This window comes from Python bivittatus, unplaced genomic scaffold (assembly GCF_059951505.1).
Source record: "Python bivittatus isolate LINGU-HERP-01145 unplaced genomic scaffold, Pbiv_v1 ctg000610_np1212, whole genome shotgun sequence".
NCBI lineage: Eukaryota > Metazoa > Chordata > Lepidosauria > Squamata > Pythonidae > Python > Python bivittatus.
The window spans coordinates 18178784-18197846 of record NW_028277088.1 but is presented as its reverse complement, the minus strand read 5'-3'; positions in this window follow the sequence as shown (position 1 = coordinate 18197846).

Genomic DNA, 19063 nt, shown 5'->3' with positions numbered 1-19063 from the left:
CTGGCCATATTCCTTTCTATCTCAGTAGTGAAAAGAATTTTGGTTTGTCATAGCAAATAAGTCTCTTTCCCCAACTATGTATTACTTCTAGAAAATTCTCAATTATTTTAAGGAGGAAAATTATAAAAAGATTACATATAAATGAGACTGAACTATGAGTCTTTGCAGTCTCCTCCTTACTCTTAAAATGAAATGATGCACACAGAACCAAATACTGAATCCCAAACTCTGACATGCATATAAATTAAGCTTTTTTTTTTTAATGGATCCAGCTCAGTGTCAAATCTTGTCATTAAAGAAAAAAACTGCAGTGATAGTAATATTTAAAATTTCTTTGTAAAGTACAAATACAACAAATTTAGGATTACAGATTTAAAGTATACTCTTGCTGATATAACAAGTTAATGCTGCTAATCATGTGTAGGTGTAAATTACAGGACATGGTTGTTTAATCATGGTCTGTGGAATAAGTTAAAATTGGCAGGATTTGCTTAAAATGTCAAGCCATAGACCTTGATTTACAAACCACAATGCTTTGGCTGACAGATCACATTAAGCTAGAACCAGACAAACCACATTATGACTTAGGAGATGTTTGAACCCAGCCTTGGAGATCAGGGAAGACAAGCCATTTAAAGCTTTCAGTTTTGCAAATTTCTACCCCCAAAACTGACTGATTATTGCAATGACTAATGATCCTAATTAATTCAGGTAGATATAAGTTAGATTGGTCTCAAGAATATAATTGTTACTAATGCTGAAGTTTATTTTTTTCTGCAAAGAAACAATCACAATATTTATTCCAAACTTCTCAGTTTTCCCAGAGTTTTTCAATTATTTTAACATGCACCCTTACACACACATTCACACACAAAGATATTTCCAATAAAACCTGCAATGCAGATTTATCCTCATGTAACCAACCTTAGAAAACAACCCTAATCCTATGTATACTTGGCAGAAAGTAACTTCAGTGGTGTTTAGTCCCAGCAAGCTGCTAAAGGAAGATCTCATAAACTTCAGTATGTTGAACTGTTATGAAAAACCACCACCGCGGACTGGATACCCAGGAAATAAAAAGAGTTACATTCTCCATACTCTCCCACTGGAAACTGGCTTGCTCACCACTATAGCTCAAGCAAGTTAAGTTCTTATGCTGTACAAATCTTTGCACCAGTTCTGGGTCACTTAAAGTCAACATGTTCTCACAATACTTGGTTGTCAGAATCAAGCGTAGGTTTTCAGTGAAAGGGCATCAATCAGAGTTCCAAAGAAGAAAATGGATGCTTTTGTACATGTGCAAAGTGCTTTTCCCTTTTCACAGCCTGAACCACTGACAAACCTTTGAGATTTTTTTTTAAAAAAGGTCTTCTTTACTAAAAAGTTACAGGCCTAAAATCCTGCAAGTGATTTGGTCAACAGGAGGTTAGCCTTCTCAGTCTCCTGAGCATTCTTTCATCTTACTTCTCAGTCTGTAAAATGGAAATAGTGCAGGTTGTTGAGCTGTGAAGGGGGCAAATTACATTGCAACTGCCATAACTATAAGAAAAGAAAAGAGAAAAGAAAAGAAAAGAAAAGAGAAAAGAAAAGAAAAGAAAAAAAAAGAAAAGAAAAGAAAAAAAATTGAAATGTGAGTGGTAAATGAAGGCTATGCTGAAATCCTTAGAAGTAGGATACTGGGGCTAGGGAATCCATTGCTTTGTTAATCAAGTCCTACCTGTAAGACTTTGACAGCATGGATTTGAATCTTCTTTTCTTGCATCCCTAAGAGCAAACAGACTGGAGGAGGGGGGAGAGAAGACATTCAGACTAGGTGGCAGTGATCGTGGTGATGGGGTTTCCCTTTGTCCTCCCAGTCTTTTTCAGACAGGGCAATGGGAATAAATCTCTTGGACGCCCTCCCCCAATAGTTTACACGAGCAGCTCTTCTCACAGACCTGGATCCCTATTTAAAAAAACTCTCCATTCCAACTGGACTGGATTCCCTTCTCCCGAATCGAAGGTGATAGCCCGTTTGGAGGGACGCGTGACCCCGGCTCCCTGCACCCTCCACCTGAGCCTGCCCAGCCGTTCATTTCTCTGGGAAGGTTGTGGTATAATCTTGGTAAGGTCACACGTGCGGAAGGTTGAAGCCGCTTTCCTCCCGCGAAGGCTTTTGGCTGATAAATCGAAATAATTTTCCCCTGGAAGTCTGCCTTTATTCCATGGCTTCATTCCTCCCGCCCCACTTTGTCGCTTGATTTTGTTTTATCTGGCTTTTCACTTGGCTCTGGGGTTATTTTTTGGTCAGAGTTAAAACCTGATTGTCCCGGGTACTCTCCGGCACCTGGGGAGACCCTGTGTCCCTGACCCCCGCTCTCCAGCGCCATTCAACAAAGATCAGTGCGATTACCTTCGGCTGACAAAAATGCCCGAGACAGAGAATAACGTGTGAAAGGAAAAGGGAGTGGAGGAGAGGAGAGGCGCCTGGCACAAGGAAAGCGAGGGAACAATAAAGCAAGAGGACATGAAAGGGAGAACCCAACGAAGGACAAGGGAGAACGGTAGGAGTGGAAAGAAGAAAGAATTTGACTGAGGTACTCATAAGCATCCCTCATAAAAACACGCTAAACCTCAAACTAAATGTGAGAACCTGGCCCTATGGTTAGTGTAAGCTCTGAGTGCCCTGCCAAGCCAGAAACTGAGTTAATTCGCTAAACCATGTTTCAGTTAGAAGGCAGCCTCTGAATTGGGTGGGAATTGTTCTCCAATGTATATACAGCAAGCACCTTCAGCCTGGGGCTGTGCAGAGAAGACAACCTCTGCCCCGTAGACCACAGAAGTCTGGGGTCCTCCCCACTCTTTTCTGCAACCTGAAACCATCGCGGGCATAAAAACCCTTCGGAATAGACAGCATGTTCTTGAGTTTAATAGTGACCCACGCCTTTCTCTTAGCCTGTGTCCTCAGGACACACTGAACTCCAAATTTCCATGTTTGTCTGGACTGAGCCCAGATGGTTAATGCATGGTTCGTTTTTCGAGTTTGCACAATTAGTTAAGCTGGGCTAAAACCAGGGTGGGAACCCAGGGTTCAGCATGAATAGCGGGAATAGGCTCAGTGGGGTCGTTGAACCAGCCATCAGGCCATCGCCTTCAGGCATCGTATGGTTGATTCGTTTGCTCTTGGTTCCTTACGTGAAAACAGGAATCTTGTTTCAATTGGCCGGGGTAGGTACTGGGTGAACGCAGCTCGCCCGACAGGCAGCATGTCCTGGAAAGCCACCATGCCGGGTTAATTAAGTCCCGGCTCCGTTCATGTCCTCCGACCCGCAGCTTCTCTCGGATGGGCCGGAGGGTCGGGGAAGAAAGGAGCAAGTGAAGAGCCGGGGGACTGAAGAGGGGGTGGGCTGCCGAAGTAACTCCTGGGCTGCGGAGGAGCTCCCAAGCCTTGCCTTCAGGTGGATCGGGAGCACCGAGGCTGCGGCTGATCGCTGGCGCCCGGCCGGCCTCTCTTTCTTTCCGCAGAAAAGGCAGCGCTCCCTCTCCGGCGGGACCCCCCGGCAGCCGCCCCCTCGACTCGCTCAGCCCGGCCCGTCACAGAACGCCCGCGGAGCCATCTTGCGCCTGCGCAATGCAACACCGCCGCCTGGCTAGGCGGCCCCTGTCTGAGCTCTCCCGCCGTCGAACTGGAAAGTGGCCGGAGCGGGTGGCGGCCGACGTGGGGAAGGGCTGGGGTCGGCGGAACAGAGAAGTGGGCGATGCTGGGGGGGAGCAGTAGCTGTCGTGTTATTTCCACTTGCTTGGTCACTGTTTGACCGAAGGCGCTTCTTCGGGATGCCGCCTTCTCCAAATTGTGCTCTTCTCTTTCTCTGTAATCCAGATCGAGGAAGGGGATTGAAAACCATAAAGCGAACCCGGACTCTACGGCTCCGACAAAAAGCACCGCAAAAGATATAAAGATCCACAAAGAGAAACAAAAGCTCCACTAGTTATAGGTTGGCTTTACTCACCTGGAAGGAACCGCAAAAGATAAAGTTCAAGGTCGTCGGAATTAGTCCCTTCAGCCTGAACGGAGTTGCATCTAAACAGACGGGAACAAGATGGTGCCCTAAATCTCCCTTGCGAACTACTTCGGTTGGCAGCGCTGCTCACCCTTCCGGCCATAAGCCCAGCCAGTTCACAGTGCAATGAGGCACATCTCGCCTGCCTGCATTCAAGGCTGAGGGCCTGATCCTGCTGGCTGAGGCTTCAGGGAGCTGGGTCCCCACCCTCGCTGAAGGCCCTCAGGCTGCGGAAGGGAGCAAAGGAAGCGCCCTTCGAAGCTAAGAGAAATGTCGCATTTCTCACCCTGGAGGTTGACTCTAGTCCTTTACGCCTTTGATCCAGCAATTAGAAGTGACCTTTTGCGTCCTGTGCCCCCTTTCCAAAGGATGATGATGTTGGGCCATGTAACTTTATGCTTTTTTATCCCCCATTGACTCTGGGATAATTTGAAAATGAGAATCCTTGCCTTGTGTAGCTAAAAGTTAGGGCTGGGTGAAAATGTGGATGCCCAATCCTTCAATTACACTTCGATTGCTATAACCTTAAAAGAAAATTGGAGGTTTTTGGGTTCGATGGGTCATGACTTTCAATTATAATTCCCACCCATTGTCTCTCAAGTTAGTGATGTTCGGACATAATAGAATTAAAAGAATAATTTCTACCACCCCATAGGACAGATCCTTCAGAAGCGAGATGCTTTTCATTTGCAGTCTCATCTACAATAAAGCTCAATGATGTAATTCAGCAGCTCCAAAGCTAAACAGGCTTATATATTCGTGAGGGGAAGGGAAGAGAAAGGATACCCCCCACCCCACAAGACTCTAAACCCCATAGAGACTTGCTTGCAGGATATTTCTTCAATTGGTCCTTTGGGCGTATCATGTAAGCAGTATGTTTATGGAGTTCTTGGGGTTCTCTGAGCTTGGTTGTTTTCTTGCAAACGTTTCTTTACCCGGCTAGGTAACATCTTCAGTGCTTGAGGATTTCATTCTAGCATTGAAGATGTTACCTAGCCGGGTAATGAAACGTTTGCAAGAAAACAACCAAGCTCAGAAAACCCCAAGGACGCCACAGTTCAACCCTGAGCTACACATATTCACTTCTAAAGATCTTCAGTGCTAGAAAGGAGTGGGGTTTGTTCTGTTTATATACAGTAGCTCAAAGAACCCCAAGGACTCCACATTTCCATCCTGAGCTACATATATTCTCTATTAGTATGATTTATTTTGGGGAAGTGTGGGTGGGGTGGGGGGAGATGGAATTCTGGAATCCTGGTTATTAAGTAACACGTGTCCCCCCCCCCCCCCAAACTATTTATGTTTAGAACCCGAGGACAGGAAACTCGCAATATTGCTTCCTCCTTGGAAGGGAAGAAGAGGAGTTTGAGTGAACATTTCTGTGACTTTATGGATCGACTCCTATTTAGATGTTTACAATCTGGCCAAAAGCTCCAAAAATCTCTTCACCACGTATTGGTATCTAAACCATCCTTATTTCCTCCACTCTAAGCCTCATAATCTCCAGCCCCTTCAACGTGATGTTCTGGCTGGCATGGGACCTGGAGTTCAAGACATGTGGAGAATACCCCTCTATGCTTGGGTAGAACAACGGGCAGAGATTTAAGCGGATAACTCTTTCCAGCGAGATTTAAGCAGATAACTCTTTCCAGCAGCGGGGAAACAACTGTTGCATTTCTGTCCGATCGGCAGTAGTTGAAAGCACAGGGATCCAAGGCAAGAGTAAGAACAGTTAGATAGCAAGCCTTGAATGAACCTGCAAGGGATTTTTTATTCAAGGCGGGGAGAGTGTCCACAGTGTTCCTAAGTCTCATGGATATGCAGCTGGATAGACCTTTTGGTATATGGATCCAGGGCTTTCTTGTGGCTAGATCTTGACTCAAGTTCCAATCAGGAGGACATTTAAGGGATTGGTGTGGAGCCACGCAGACAGAGAGGCTTAAACTACCTCACAAACTGTTGTGAGGATGATCCTGAGAGGAACACTGGATAAACAAATGTTATTCATAGATAGATCATAATGGGAAGGTCTGTTCACTGGGCTTTGGTTCAAACATGGTTAAAATATAATCTGGGCTTGTTGTGTTCGGCTGAGCCAGTTTGGTGAACTCAGGCTATTGCTGTCTACAAACAGTTTATGACGTAGTATGTTCTGTGTGTTGTGAACTAAGCTATTGTGATTTGTAGACGATTTATGATTTATCTGTCACAGGAACTCAGTTATGGTTTATTAATAAATTGGGGTTCAACTAGCCATGCCTTAGCGCAGTCTATCCTCCATTATCTCATAGAACTACCTTGGGAATAAAATATGGTGGGTGGGAGAGAAAGTGTGCACACGTCCTGGGGAGAAGGCTGGTTGGGATAAAAAGAACTTTGACCAGCCTTAGACACGGTCCTAATGCCGGAGTGGAGGATTTTTTTTTTCTTTTCCTGTTAAGTTCCAGACCTTTGCTAAGAGAAGACCCTTTTAATTTTGCTCTGATGGTTCTGTGCTGGGGTTACAGCCAGTGCCCAGGCATGGGAGGATTCCCTGGGACAAATGACTTGGTCAAGCCAAAATGAGGATTGGGCCATGGAATCCTGTGCAAATTTATTGGAAAGTAAATCTCATTGGATTCAGCATGCCTTACTTCTGAGTTTAAAAAAAGAACAGAGCCAGCATCATTCTCCTTCCTTTTCCCAGATTTCTATCAAGTTATTTTCATGCATTCATTATTCTTAAAATCTAGAATAAATCCATCTTATTTATTGACCCCTTTGTTGTATTTTTAGCAGTGATCCCCTACCACTTGAACAGCTCTTTCAAGAAACTTCATCAAAATTAAACCAAGTTTGGTGGTATAAACCCACACACCACCTTGAGTACACCAGAAAGAAAAGTGGTGTACAAAATTTGAAGCAACTCCCTCACGACGTTTATAGGCCGCTTATGATTAATACATTCATAGTGGGTAAGGGCTAAGTCTGGGAAGCTTACTTCAAGGCATGTGTAGAATAAAATATAAATGAAACCGAGCGTTTCAGGTTTTATTTTCGGATTCTGAGTGTTGACTAGAGTGTTGTTCTGTTGATTCTTATATCTATTTAAAGCCCATTTAATTCCCCCAGGGGCTTAGGGAGCTGTAAACCCTCCACTTTACATTCCAGAACTCCTGATGCACAAGGAAAGGGAGATGGGGAGGGAAGAGGAAAAAGGCAAGTGCAAACATCGACTGTTAAAGCCGTAATTTGTAAAAGGGCCAGTTGCTTACGATCCACAAATCATTACAAATACCGACCAAATTATCACAAAGCGTTAATACAGTTGGATCGCACGCCCTTTTTCAACACCTGCTGATGTGTGCAAGAGGGAAAGAGGGTTGGAGATCCGTATGTCTGAAAAGACATTGAAAATGAGATTTAAACATGATCAGTAGCAACAAAGAAAATTCAGACTGCAGTGTCTCACATGGGTAAATAAAGTGCCCTAAGGATGAATCGCCTTAACAAGCGCCTATCAGCCTAGCAGTTCAATATCGCCTTCTCGGCAGCTTCTGCCTGCCGTTGTTGGAAAACAAAAAAACGGAGGAAGTCCCGATCCACGATGCGCTCCACTCCCCCCCACCCCGGGATTCTCACGTTCACCCCGCAAGAACGAATCCGAATTCCCCATCGCCGCCAGCCCGTACGAGCCCTTTAGCCGCGGCTGCATTTGCCCCCAGAGCGCCGCGGCGGGGCTGCGGAAGCAACGGCAGCGGGCGAGCCCTTCTCCCCGGCCGGTGCTGAGGACCAAGCGCCCGCCCGGTCGCCCGCCCGCCTTCCGCGCGAGGCGCCCGGCGCTCCCTCCCTGCCTCGGCTTGCTGCCATCTTGGCTGCCATTGTCTCTCCGCCGGGCGGCTCTGGGGAAGAAGAGCGGCCGCTCGGCGCCCCGCCAGGCCCGGGAGGGAGCCCAGCCCACGCCGGGAGCTCCGCCCTCCCGGCTCTCGCCCGGCGTGAGTGCTGCTGGCCGCTCGGTTGCCAGGAGCGACGGCAGCTGAGGTCGGCGGCGGCGGCGGCGCGGGTCCCGCTGGGCTCCTTCTCTCCGCCGCCGAGGCTTCTCTCTCTCTAACCCGCAAGCCACAAAGCGATTTCTTGGGGTGGGGGGGAAGAGCAGGTGCGACCCTGGGTGTGCGCGAGCTAGCGTGATGAAGGAAACACACCTCCTCGCCCCCCCCCCCCCCGCGCTAAGGCAGGACGAGCGACCTTGACCCTGGTTAATCGACAAGCCACAATGGGTTGTTGAGCAAAGCCAGCCCGGTTCTTCCTGAGCCTGAGAATTGGAAAGGGATGATTTGGCTTCGAGGGACAATCGGGGGCGGGAGAGAGGGGCTCGTGGATCAGGTTTTGTGTGCATGGCCAGCGAGGAGGAGGGGGAGGAGGAGGGAGGAGGAGGAGGGCTTTGACTAGGCGCGGGCCACCTCCTGGCTGGGTTTGTGGATCGATGTCCACCGCCCACCCTCCAAGTATCGGGAGCAGGAGGCCCCCAGCACCCCTTGCTGCGAGAGAAGGCCTGGGCATCGCCTTAAACCCCCAGCCGGTACCCTCTACGGGTGTGGGTTTCTACCACAGCAACGCCCGCTCGGGACGCAGCAGATTCCGAGGTTCCTTGATCCGGGCTGTTCCCCAGAGCAGCTGAATCTCTTTCCCCACTTCAAGAAGGTGCTCACGTTGCCCTTCGCGGGGTTAGCAAGTCGCTTTGCCTTTTCGAGAGTTCCCGGCCATCATTCCTTGCCAGCTCCTGGGTCAGAATGAAAGCAAGCGGATGACCTTCCCCGGGGATTCCTCACCCCCCCAGGTCAAGAGGCAAGCGAGCAGCTTCTATTGGCAGCTTCTCTCTCAGTCCTCGTGGGAATGGGTCCCGAGAGAGGTTAAGTGCGCTTCTGAAGACTGGATGCCAAGTCTAAATCTCTTGCTAGATTTTTTTTTTTAAAGGAAAGGAACAAGAGGGTATTTCACATTCACTTCAAGGAGAGCAGGAAGTCTGGGGCGCAAAATACATGTGGGTATCGGGGAGGTGGGGCTTCCTGCTTCCCCGCCACAGGGAGCCTCTCCTGCAAGCGAAGGATTTGCAGAAAACCCCGTTTCAGGGGATGCCTTCCGACTGCGCTGCGAAATGCAAACTCGAGCCCACTTTAGGAGGAAGGCGGCAGCCCCGGGCCAAAGCCCGCAGATCAGGGAAGCCCTTCCTTCTGAGGGGGCGCGCAGCAGCTCCGCAGGGTCCGGCTTGTCAACGAGAGCACAGCCCGAAGGCGGGCTTCGAAAGGGGACCGCGGGGCTTCGCCTTTTCAGGTTTTTCTAGGGTTCAAAACTCGCAGCCTTCTGGCATCAATTTCCGCTCAGGAATAAATTCAAGGGAGAAGGTCTATCTATATGGTCGCTAAGAGTCCATGCGGATTTGATGGCACATAATCAATCAATCAATGGCCTCAGTGAAAAGGAAATTAAAGATGGTATCTATGTAACATTTATAAAGGCGTGTGTGTGTGTGTGTGTGTGTGTGTGTGTGTGTGTGTGTGTGTAAAGCTATATTTGGCTTCAAACTCCAGGTTAAAAAGAATCTTTGCATTATTTAATATGCATGTTTCTCTTACGATTGATAACCTGGAGCCTACTGCACCATTCTCTGAAACATTAGATTGAAAGTCTAAGAGTCAGTCCTAAGAAGTGACGCACTGAGAGAAAACTGACCATGGTGCTATTTACTTTTGAATAGACAGGCTGAGATTTGCAATGCTATCCTTTAGCAGAGGGTCGCGTTCCTTTGCCTTATGAATGCATCAATAAGCAGCGTATCTTTAAGACATGCGGCCGCCAGCTATATCAGGAACAGACTTGGAAGTATGCCGCCTCGATTTCCGTGGGGTTGGCTTTAAGTATGTCTAGGCTGCTGTTCACACTTCTCTAGCACTAGACCCCACTGAACGCATAGGAGACTCCTTTGGAGGAGACGGGAATAGGGGTGCAGCCAGGAAAGTTATACTCGACCGGACTTAACGATTGGAGAAGGAGACCTATGCATGTTAGTCAGAATTAAAACAACATTAGCGTTAAAGTGAAAATGATCCAATGCTATCTATAACTGAGAACCCATTCAGCCCAGCTACCATCCAACATGTTTTTTTTTCCTTTCGAGAAAGAAATGGAAAGGGGGCTGGCTCGAGCGCTAATGAGGTCCCACTAATCCTGTCACGCCCATACAGACCAGGCATTGATGCAGCCCTGATTACTGCCGCAGCCCATCACTTTCCACTCTCAGGGTAGATCCCGAGGGCCCCTTTGGGCCCCAAAGTTTTACCGCAGTTGCAGTAATTGGTCCCCGCGGAATTTTACGGCTAGAGTCCTAGATTCTCTGCCTTCTTGTGAACTCCGGAAGCTCCGGGAAAGCGTCGCCCGCTTCGCTGAAAGGCAGGCTTGAAGGTCCGGGTGCGCCATGCCCGCGGAGGAGTCTAGGCAGCGTGAACGAGGGCCAAGCTTGCCTTTCTCCTCGGCGTTCTTCCCCACTCAGACTCGTTTGTTTCCTGGGTCTCCCCAGCAGGCCAACGGGGGCGCCGGCTCCCCAGGCGAGTTGCGTAACCGCGGACCGCAGGAGCCTTGCGGCGGCCGTTTTCAAGAGACACCGAGAGGCCGAGGTTCATGGTCCGGCCCCATCTGCCTTCACAGCTTTGAGTTCCTTGGATTTATTTGGCAGAGCTGATTGGGGGATTAATCTGGGCTGGATTCTAACCAATTATTTTAGCATCCAGCAATTCTTCCCAGACACCCCTCCTCTGTGGGGAAGGACTGAAATGTCCTCTGGAAGGACATTTCAGTTCAGGGGAAACCGAACCCCCTTGTTTCTGCTTGAATGGGCTCTGATTCCAATGCTGCCACACCCCTAAAGTGTCCACTCCACAGCTTAGTTCAGCTAGATTTGCATCCAGGAGGCTGGGAATTCTGAAGTCCATCTGAAACAAACATGAATTATTTTTGGGAGTCACACCTAGGCTAACTAGTTTTGTCATCTGAGTCTAGGAGTGCATGAATATAACTGGGTTGAGACTACCTGTTAAACCCTAGTTTTCTGACAAGCTGCAATTGATCGTTTCACAGGTTGTACTAAGACCCACCCAAGCCATGGTTTATCCACAGTGTTTGTGTCCACAAATTGTACTAAGCCAAAACCAACAAACCATGTTAACAAAATGCACAAAGACAGTTAAAGTGTGTTTTTTGTTTGTGTAAACATACATACAGGACTGGGATACACACGTGTACAGTATATATACATTCAAACACATACTTAACACACTCTTTTGTATGTGTGTGAATACATGTCTTACAAGTCTGTGTGTGTTTAAAAATATTGGCTAGAGCTTTGACCTCACCATTGTGCCAGCCATCTTGACTGTCTTTTAAAAACCCCATACTCTGAGGACCCCCCTATTCTTATTTGTAAAAAGTCGGTGGGCCTTTTCCAGTTCCCAGTTAGACTATTTGCCACCCAACCATCAAAGGCCTTTTGAGTCAGCTCCAAACTACATGAACATGAAATTAGTGGTCTCCTTTGAAGACCCCTTTCCTGCCCCTCTTCCTAGCCATTGCATTTGGCAGTCACCTGACTTCCCTCCAAAACCTCACAGATTTTATATTCTGTGGGATCATCCTCAGATAGTGTTGGAATAAGGAGGAAAAAGCGGCTTTCATACTAGAATGGCTAAGCATGACTTAAGGCTGCCTCCCTCACAGGCTGAGGAAGAGATGAAGGCAACATCATGGGGACAGTAACATAAAGCAAGAGGTTGCCAGGAGATGCTCCTGTGATCATTAGGTACTGTAGATGCAAATGGGAATAACAAACTGAAACCAGCATGGAGTAATGGTGAAGGTGTTGTTCTATCCCAGAGAAATCCAAGTTCTAGTTAATTCTTAGCCATGGAAGCAGCCTTGATGACTGTGAGACAGTTACACTCCCTCAGCCCTACCTACCCACAGAACTGTGGTGACAGGAAAACACAGGAAAGAGTGCAGTGTATGCTGCCTTGTGCTCCTGGAGGAAAAGGTGGCTATAAATCCACTAAACAAATAAATAATAAATTCTGCAGTCAGAATCCTCTTCAAAGGTGATCTGCTTGAGAAATTAGTGGTATATCAGAAACTGCATGCTCAGCTCCATCATTTCCAGGTCCTCTCAATGCTTTTCTGGATTTCAGATGCAGGGAAGTGGAAATACTTCAGCCACTGGACAGAGTAAGGAAGATGAGCTTGATGGAAATATGCAAGGATTTTACATAAACAAAAGGAACTGAAACATTTTTAAGCCTAGGGAAACAAAATAACATTTGGGAGCAGCTCAAGCAGACGCCACCCTGATTCACTGGAGTATAAGATGGGGAGGAGGACTGTAATAAATAATGGCTTCAGTTTATTCATATATATATATGTAAATATTTGTCTTGTATGTTTTTCCCACCTTCTTTTATAATATGTGTATTCTTTTTTCTTTGTTTTTTTAAATTTAGTTAACTAAAAAAGTTATTAAAAAGGGAGAGGAAGTACAGCCCAATCTGTCTTGCAAGATTCTGATATTATCACCAGTCTCAAGAAAGGTAGTTTTAACCTTCCCGTGGAGTTGATTTCCTGGTCAGGTTTCCCTAGTGGGGCTGGCAGCCAGGTGCTCCTAGAACTTAGCTGGCTTGCAGATAATGTTGGGTGGTCATACGCACCCACACCCACACCCACACCCTTCCAAGACATGTAAGCCTCTTGTGGAAGAGGGCTAATGCTGGGGATAAGACACAAGCTCATTCTTTGAAGTGATAAAATAAAATAATAAAATAAAATAAAACGGGCTTGAAGCCAGTATTCATTTCCTCCAACTGAGTGATTTTGTCTCCTTGACTTCTATTGCCAGGAATGGGGTTATGGCTATGTCCTTAAATGCACTCACGCACGCACGCACACACATACCACATTTAAACTTTATTTGGTAAGCAGGTATTTGGTTTGAATGGGACTTGCTATGAGACAGAAAGACAGAGAGAGAGAGAGAGAGAGAGGCAGGCAGGCAGGCAGGCAGGCAGGCAGGCAGACACACATTGTTCCTAGAGTTTGAGTGCGATTTGGATGCCAGTATGCCGAAACACAAAGATGCCGGTTTGACCAGCTGAGAGATCTAGGCAGTTTTCTCGGAGTGGTTTTTTCCACCCTTCCAGGCCAGACGGATCTGCTTCAAACGGTCTAGCTAATTCCCTTCCCCTCCTCCTTCCATCTCATTTTAGGACACGAGACGGCTCCCCTCTCCCTCTGGGAGCGTGGCACTTCATCAGTTTATGTAAGGAAGGAAGGCCTGGCAGCAGAGAAACAAGTCCAAGTTCCAATCCAACCAGTCGGGGAGCGGGGCGGGGGGTGGGAGAAGGAAGGAAGGAAGAAAACATATTTCTGCGTCATCTCACTGGGCTGCCGCTCCTGACCGAGTTTGCTTGCGGAAGAGTTCGTGGGAACTTCCAAACCTGGGAGTTCTTTGGCGAAGCTTCTGTTTACAAAAGGCAGCTGAAGCAAGGAAGAAAGGGGCCCTTCCCGTCCAGGAAAAATCCTCAAGTTCTTCCGAAGAGGTCCCAGGCCGGCACTTGGCTCTTCTGCCTACGCTGCCACGTAAAACGCCCTGAAATCAGTGGGACTTCTTTGGGAGAAAAGCAGGCTTAAGGCTGGCCCAGCAAAGTGCAAGCCAGGGTCTAACTCGTCTGGATCTGATTCCACCCACTGCCTTTCGGTTTGGTGTCAGGGCATCATGGCTCAGCCGTATCTCACAGGCGTGTGGCAGAGAGCTGTCTAATCCTTGGCAGGCTCTGAAGTGGTCCACATGAAAGATTCTTGTGCTTCCCAAAGGCTCGTGTGGAGCCTTGGCTTGAATTCAGACAATATACCAAGACGGACCATGTATGAGAGTCTATAAAGTTAACGTGTATGGCTAGATACAGGAAGCCTGATACTTCGTTTAGTCTAAGTAAGAGGCTGTGAGCATCCAGCACGTTAAGCCATGGTTTACCTAACCTTCTTTTATTGAATTAACCATCATTGGCTGGGTCCGCTGAAGAGAATAAACCACAAACCACGGATTACAATCCCAGATGTCTGGGTTCACACAACAAGGTAAGCCACAAAACATACTGTTGCTAAGCAGACTCTGTGAACGGAGAGGGAGAGAAGGAAACTCACAAAACACTCACTCTAAACAGGCTTCTCTCCGCTCATCATCCGCGCCAGGAAATAGAACCTCACATTTAAATGTGATTTTGATCCAGTGCTTCATCTTCAGTTAGAGGTAGCGACTGAACTCGCGGATCTGAGTTCGCAATCAAGGAACGGTCGCGCTGCTTTCGTCAAAACTGAGGCGGACCGGTTGATCACGCCAGAAACCGAAAGCAGCGGCGGCAGAGGGCTCGCCCACGGGGCCAAGGTTGCAGTACGCCCCTCCTCCGCATCTCAAGAGCCGCCGAACCGAAGCGGTATCCCAGATTGAAACCAGATTCAGCCACTGACCTCGACGGAGCTCCTACGGGGAGTCCCTGCCTACTGCTCTGATCTTCCTCCGTCGGCCTGCCGCAAGTGGAAAGTTGAAAAGCGCAGGAGGTGCTGGTTCACCCCCAAGTCTGAGAACAAATTGCCAGTTGAGGCATTTCTTAAACGGCGAAGAGAAAACCCAATTAAGAAGAGGGATTTGGAAGGAAACCAGTTGACTCCAGTCCGGCCGGAGTTCAGGGGGACTGAAAAAGCTCAAAGCCTAAGAACCAAGTTATTTGATCCAGCTTCGCGTCTCTTTAACGCCTTTATTCTGGAAGGGCTAATCCTGAGAATGCTGGCTTTAATCAGTTGGCGCTAGGCTGAAATCCGACTTCAATGTGTCTTCAACAAGAGTCATATTTTTCTTGCTGTCCCCCATTCGGACCCCCGGATTTTTATATTCTTGCCTCATGAAGAATTCTGAGAAACTATAAAGTTTGCACTGACTATAAACTTCGGTAGGCCTATTAAAAGTGTTGCCTTAATATATATTCTGGAATCCCCCAAACACATAACTAGTCTTGGATTTTATTTGATCATCTGGAGGCTCATGCAAAATAATCTCACTTAAACTCCAGATTTCCTTCTGAAATTTGAAACTATTGATTCCAGACAGGACTGTGGTCATGGTTATGGTGGTGACACTTTTTAATCCTGAAGTGATCTTTTTAAGAGAATATTTGGAGTTAATATTTGTTCTTATCTTGGTCATTAGGGAACAGTCCAACCTTCTGTTCTGTTTCAAAATGGATAGTGTCAGAACCTGCACACCGAAAGTTATTCTGTTGAAATTAAGGAGACAGGCTTCAGGATCAAAATGAGAACTAGGTCAAATCAAAGCATATTATATTCCCATCATAGTTATTGACTGCTCTTCATTAGATTAAGTTTTCATTCACCAGAGGAACCCCTGCTTAATAGGGAATGCCATGCCTTTGCCTCCTTGGATGTAAATCTCACTGATACTAATAGGACTTTTTTTTTTTTGCTGCCTTCAAGTCAATGTTGACTCCTGGGGACTGCCTAGATAAGTCCCTGCAGTTTTCTTGGCCAGATTTTGGAAGTGGTTTTCCCTTGCCTCCTTCCTAGGGCTGAGAGAGAGTGACTTGCCCAAGGCCACCCAGCTGACTTTGTGCCTAAGATGGGATTAGCCTGGTGCCTTAGCCACTACACCAAAGGTCTGAGTCAGGGTTAGGAAGTAAGAAACCACCATCACTATTGAGACAAAGAAAATACAGAGTGAACATTGAGAAACTCTCTTTCTTCATATCTAAGAACCACAAACATCCCTGTTCTAAATACTCTTCTTTTTATTTCCCCAACAGGTAGCTGTAAACCCTGGAATATTTCATTCTATAAATTAAACCTTTCTCTTTTTTTATGTTTTTAGCCACGCAAATTACTTCTGTTTTTAAGGAACCCAGTTATGATTAAATCTGATAAGTAAGCATTTAACTTTTCAATGAAAAAGGCAAGCCTGCTCCCCAGTCACAATTTTGGTACTATAGTTTTAAATCAAAGAATGTAATGAGGCTAGCAAGTGGCATAGCTTTTCTTTTCTTGGGGTGGATCAATTCACCTGGGTGAGGATGAGGTTTGAATGTGTTCTGGCATTCTGCATCTGTGTGAAGGTCTATGTGTGTGAAATCTTCCCTGCAAATGGAAACACTGGGAGAAAGCTAGGATTGAGCCTTATCTCTGACAGCCTAGTTTTGTATATGCAAGCTTTTTCTGAACGTAATAACACTTTCTTACTATTACATCAATGCCTATCATTTCAGAGTTCAGAGAAAGAATAACAGGTGATCTCACTGTCAAATCCCATTCATTTCTACAGCACTTATTGCCAAATGGAAAGCACAATACATTTTGGCCCCCTCCAAATCTTTTCTGCAGCAGGGGCCATCTTTTCTCTTGTGAGATTCATTTTGACCATTTCCTCTCTTTGGCGGTGGGGGGGGGGGGGAGTGCCTCAGCTTCTGAAAGTGAAACTCTTGAGAGAGATCATTGCCCCTCTTTGGCTGCAAGAGACTCTCATGGGAATGACCAAGCATCCTATTGCACCACTCTCGTCTTAAGTACTGTTTGCAAGTATAATTTAAAAATCTAGAAAATTCTATTTGCACCTGACAGCTCATGGCTTGGATGAGGAATCACCTCTCTCTTTTATACTGCTGCTAGAAATGTTTAAAAAGGAAAAAATAAACAGATTTCTCCTTGTAATTTATACTCAAGCAAATATAACTTTTTTTTTTTTAAATCAGAGCTTGTTGTTTTGATGTTAGGGATTTGTGTGCATGTATATGCTTTTTAATTTGGTTTTGTAATGCCCAGGGGATAGTCAGGTTTATCTAGCATTAAGCCTCATTGGCACAACTAACGTAAAATATAACCATGAAAAGTGGTGTCAGAAATCATGTTAGACTAAAACGTAGTTGATTAGCCTATGGCTCTGTGTATTGTGGGAACCAGCCAAAAACGTTTAATTTATTAAATAATGAGTGTTGTTAACCATGTGTGAATAAGGCCATTCTCTTCAAAGGGGCAAAGTGAGTTTAGGGTTGCAACTTAGTAAATCCTTTCATTTCAGTACAGGCTTACTGATCCAGTTCTCTGCATACTTACTTATATGTAAGTTCCATTGAATTTATTATTAGAGTTATTTTGTGGCTTTTTAAAATAATCATAGACAGAATCTAATCTACTGTGAATCATGGATAGTTCTAGTGGTAGAACTGTTCCAGAACAAAGGAGGACACAAGCTGTACAGTATCTCTTCCAGACAAAACTGGGAAGTAAATTAATTGAATTCAATGGGATTTACAAATTACCATTTGATTGCACTGTTGAAACGATTTTCACTGCTTTGATGGAACTCTGACTGACTTAAATGATTTTACTTCTAGTGGTGATAAGGATAATTGTCATGTGCATAAGGATAATTATCTGCACTTGTGAATTGAATTTTCAGTGAGGACATGATCTGAAAAAGAGCACTGCTGCTTATTTTAGGGAGAGCATTTTCAAGGTCTCTCAAGACAGTTGCATAGACACCTTGCTTTCAGCAGATCTACCTCAAGAAAGTGTTTCACTATATCAGTAGCATTTATTTCCAAGTACATTGAAATGAACATCTTTTTCTTGCCAGTGGTTTAATGCAATACCCAGCTTTTTCTGCATATGTAAAAGGGATTATCCTCAATTTATGGAGGTAACTGAATTGCTTGCATCCAACACTCAGTGCTTTGCTACCCAAAACCTTCTCCTCAAGAGTGACACCTCAAGGCCTGAAAATATTCCCCTCCTACTCATGAGGGCAAGGATGTCTAGTAGGCTAGTGATCTAAAGGAAAGGGGCTTAACACACTCACCCCCACCCCGCATCCAGGTACACACCTGGAAACAAGTGGATTAAGCAGGAAAAAGGCACTGTTTCCCAAAACAGATAGGGTCAGCATTAGACTATTTGAATTCTGGCCTCTGGAGAAGATAAGACTGAACTGTGATTGCAGGGGAGCACTGGAACTGAGGGGTCCTGGGTGAAGGTGCAAAATGAAAGTGAGAAAAGGGCCTCATGGTGCTGATTACTAGGAGCTTGTGGAGGCTGGGCTGTTCCACCTATTTATCCCCAGTGAGCAATCCTGGCACCAGAGTGTGCATAGTTTTAACTGGTCCTGCTAGGAGAAATTGAGCATGGCCAACAAGTTAGATTGCACCTTGCCAGTGCAGTAGAGAAATACGTGGATTAAGATTGGTGGATGCCACCACCACTTGGTTAACTTGGAGATGACCAACAGACTTCGCTGGACCATTGGGGCCATGCAGATAAGACACTTCCATTTAAATTGTGTGGCAGTCCTCAAACAATGCCATGTGATCTTATTGGAATAATTGACCATCGGGGATCCTGCTGTAGATCTGAATATACATTGGTAGGTCTTTATGGCATCTTTGTACTTGTAATTGGTGCTAAATTGGGCATAGACTGTCCTTGGCTGAAGGTATTACTCAGAAGTCAGAATATTTCCAACTAGATTAATTGAAAAGCAGTTTGTGGTAGCCTGTAATGTCGCGAAATGCCTTTCTGTCCAGAAAATCAGTTCTCCTATAATACTTGACTATGTGGTGGAGTTCAAACATTCCCTTAAGCCATTTTGCGGCATGTTGTGTTTTGGCTAAGCCTACGTTGCAAACATTTGATTCGCAAACTCTATTTTACAATTTGTTGCAAAAGTAAGATATTTAATATTCTTATCTCACGTCTTCAATTTTGTTTCAGTGTTCTGCATAACGCTGCTCTCCCAAAAAGGGAACACAGTAGCGAGATGGGGATGTGGGTGAAAAGTGAAATCAGCCAGTAAACCATGGCATAGTTTAATACCTAAACCCAGTCTGTGCGGGTGTCCGCGCGCAAGTCGACTCTCCTTTTTAACTGCAGCCGAAAGAGGAAAAGCAACACGCGTA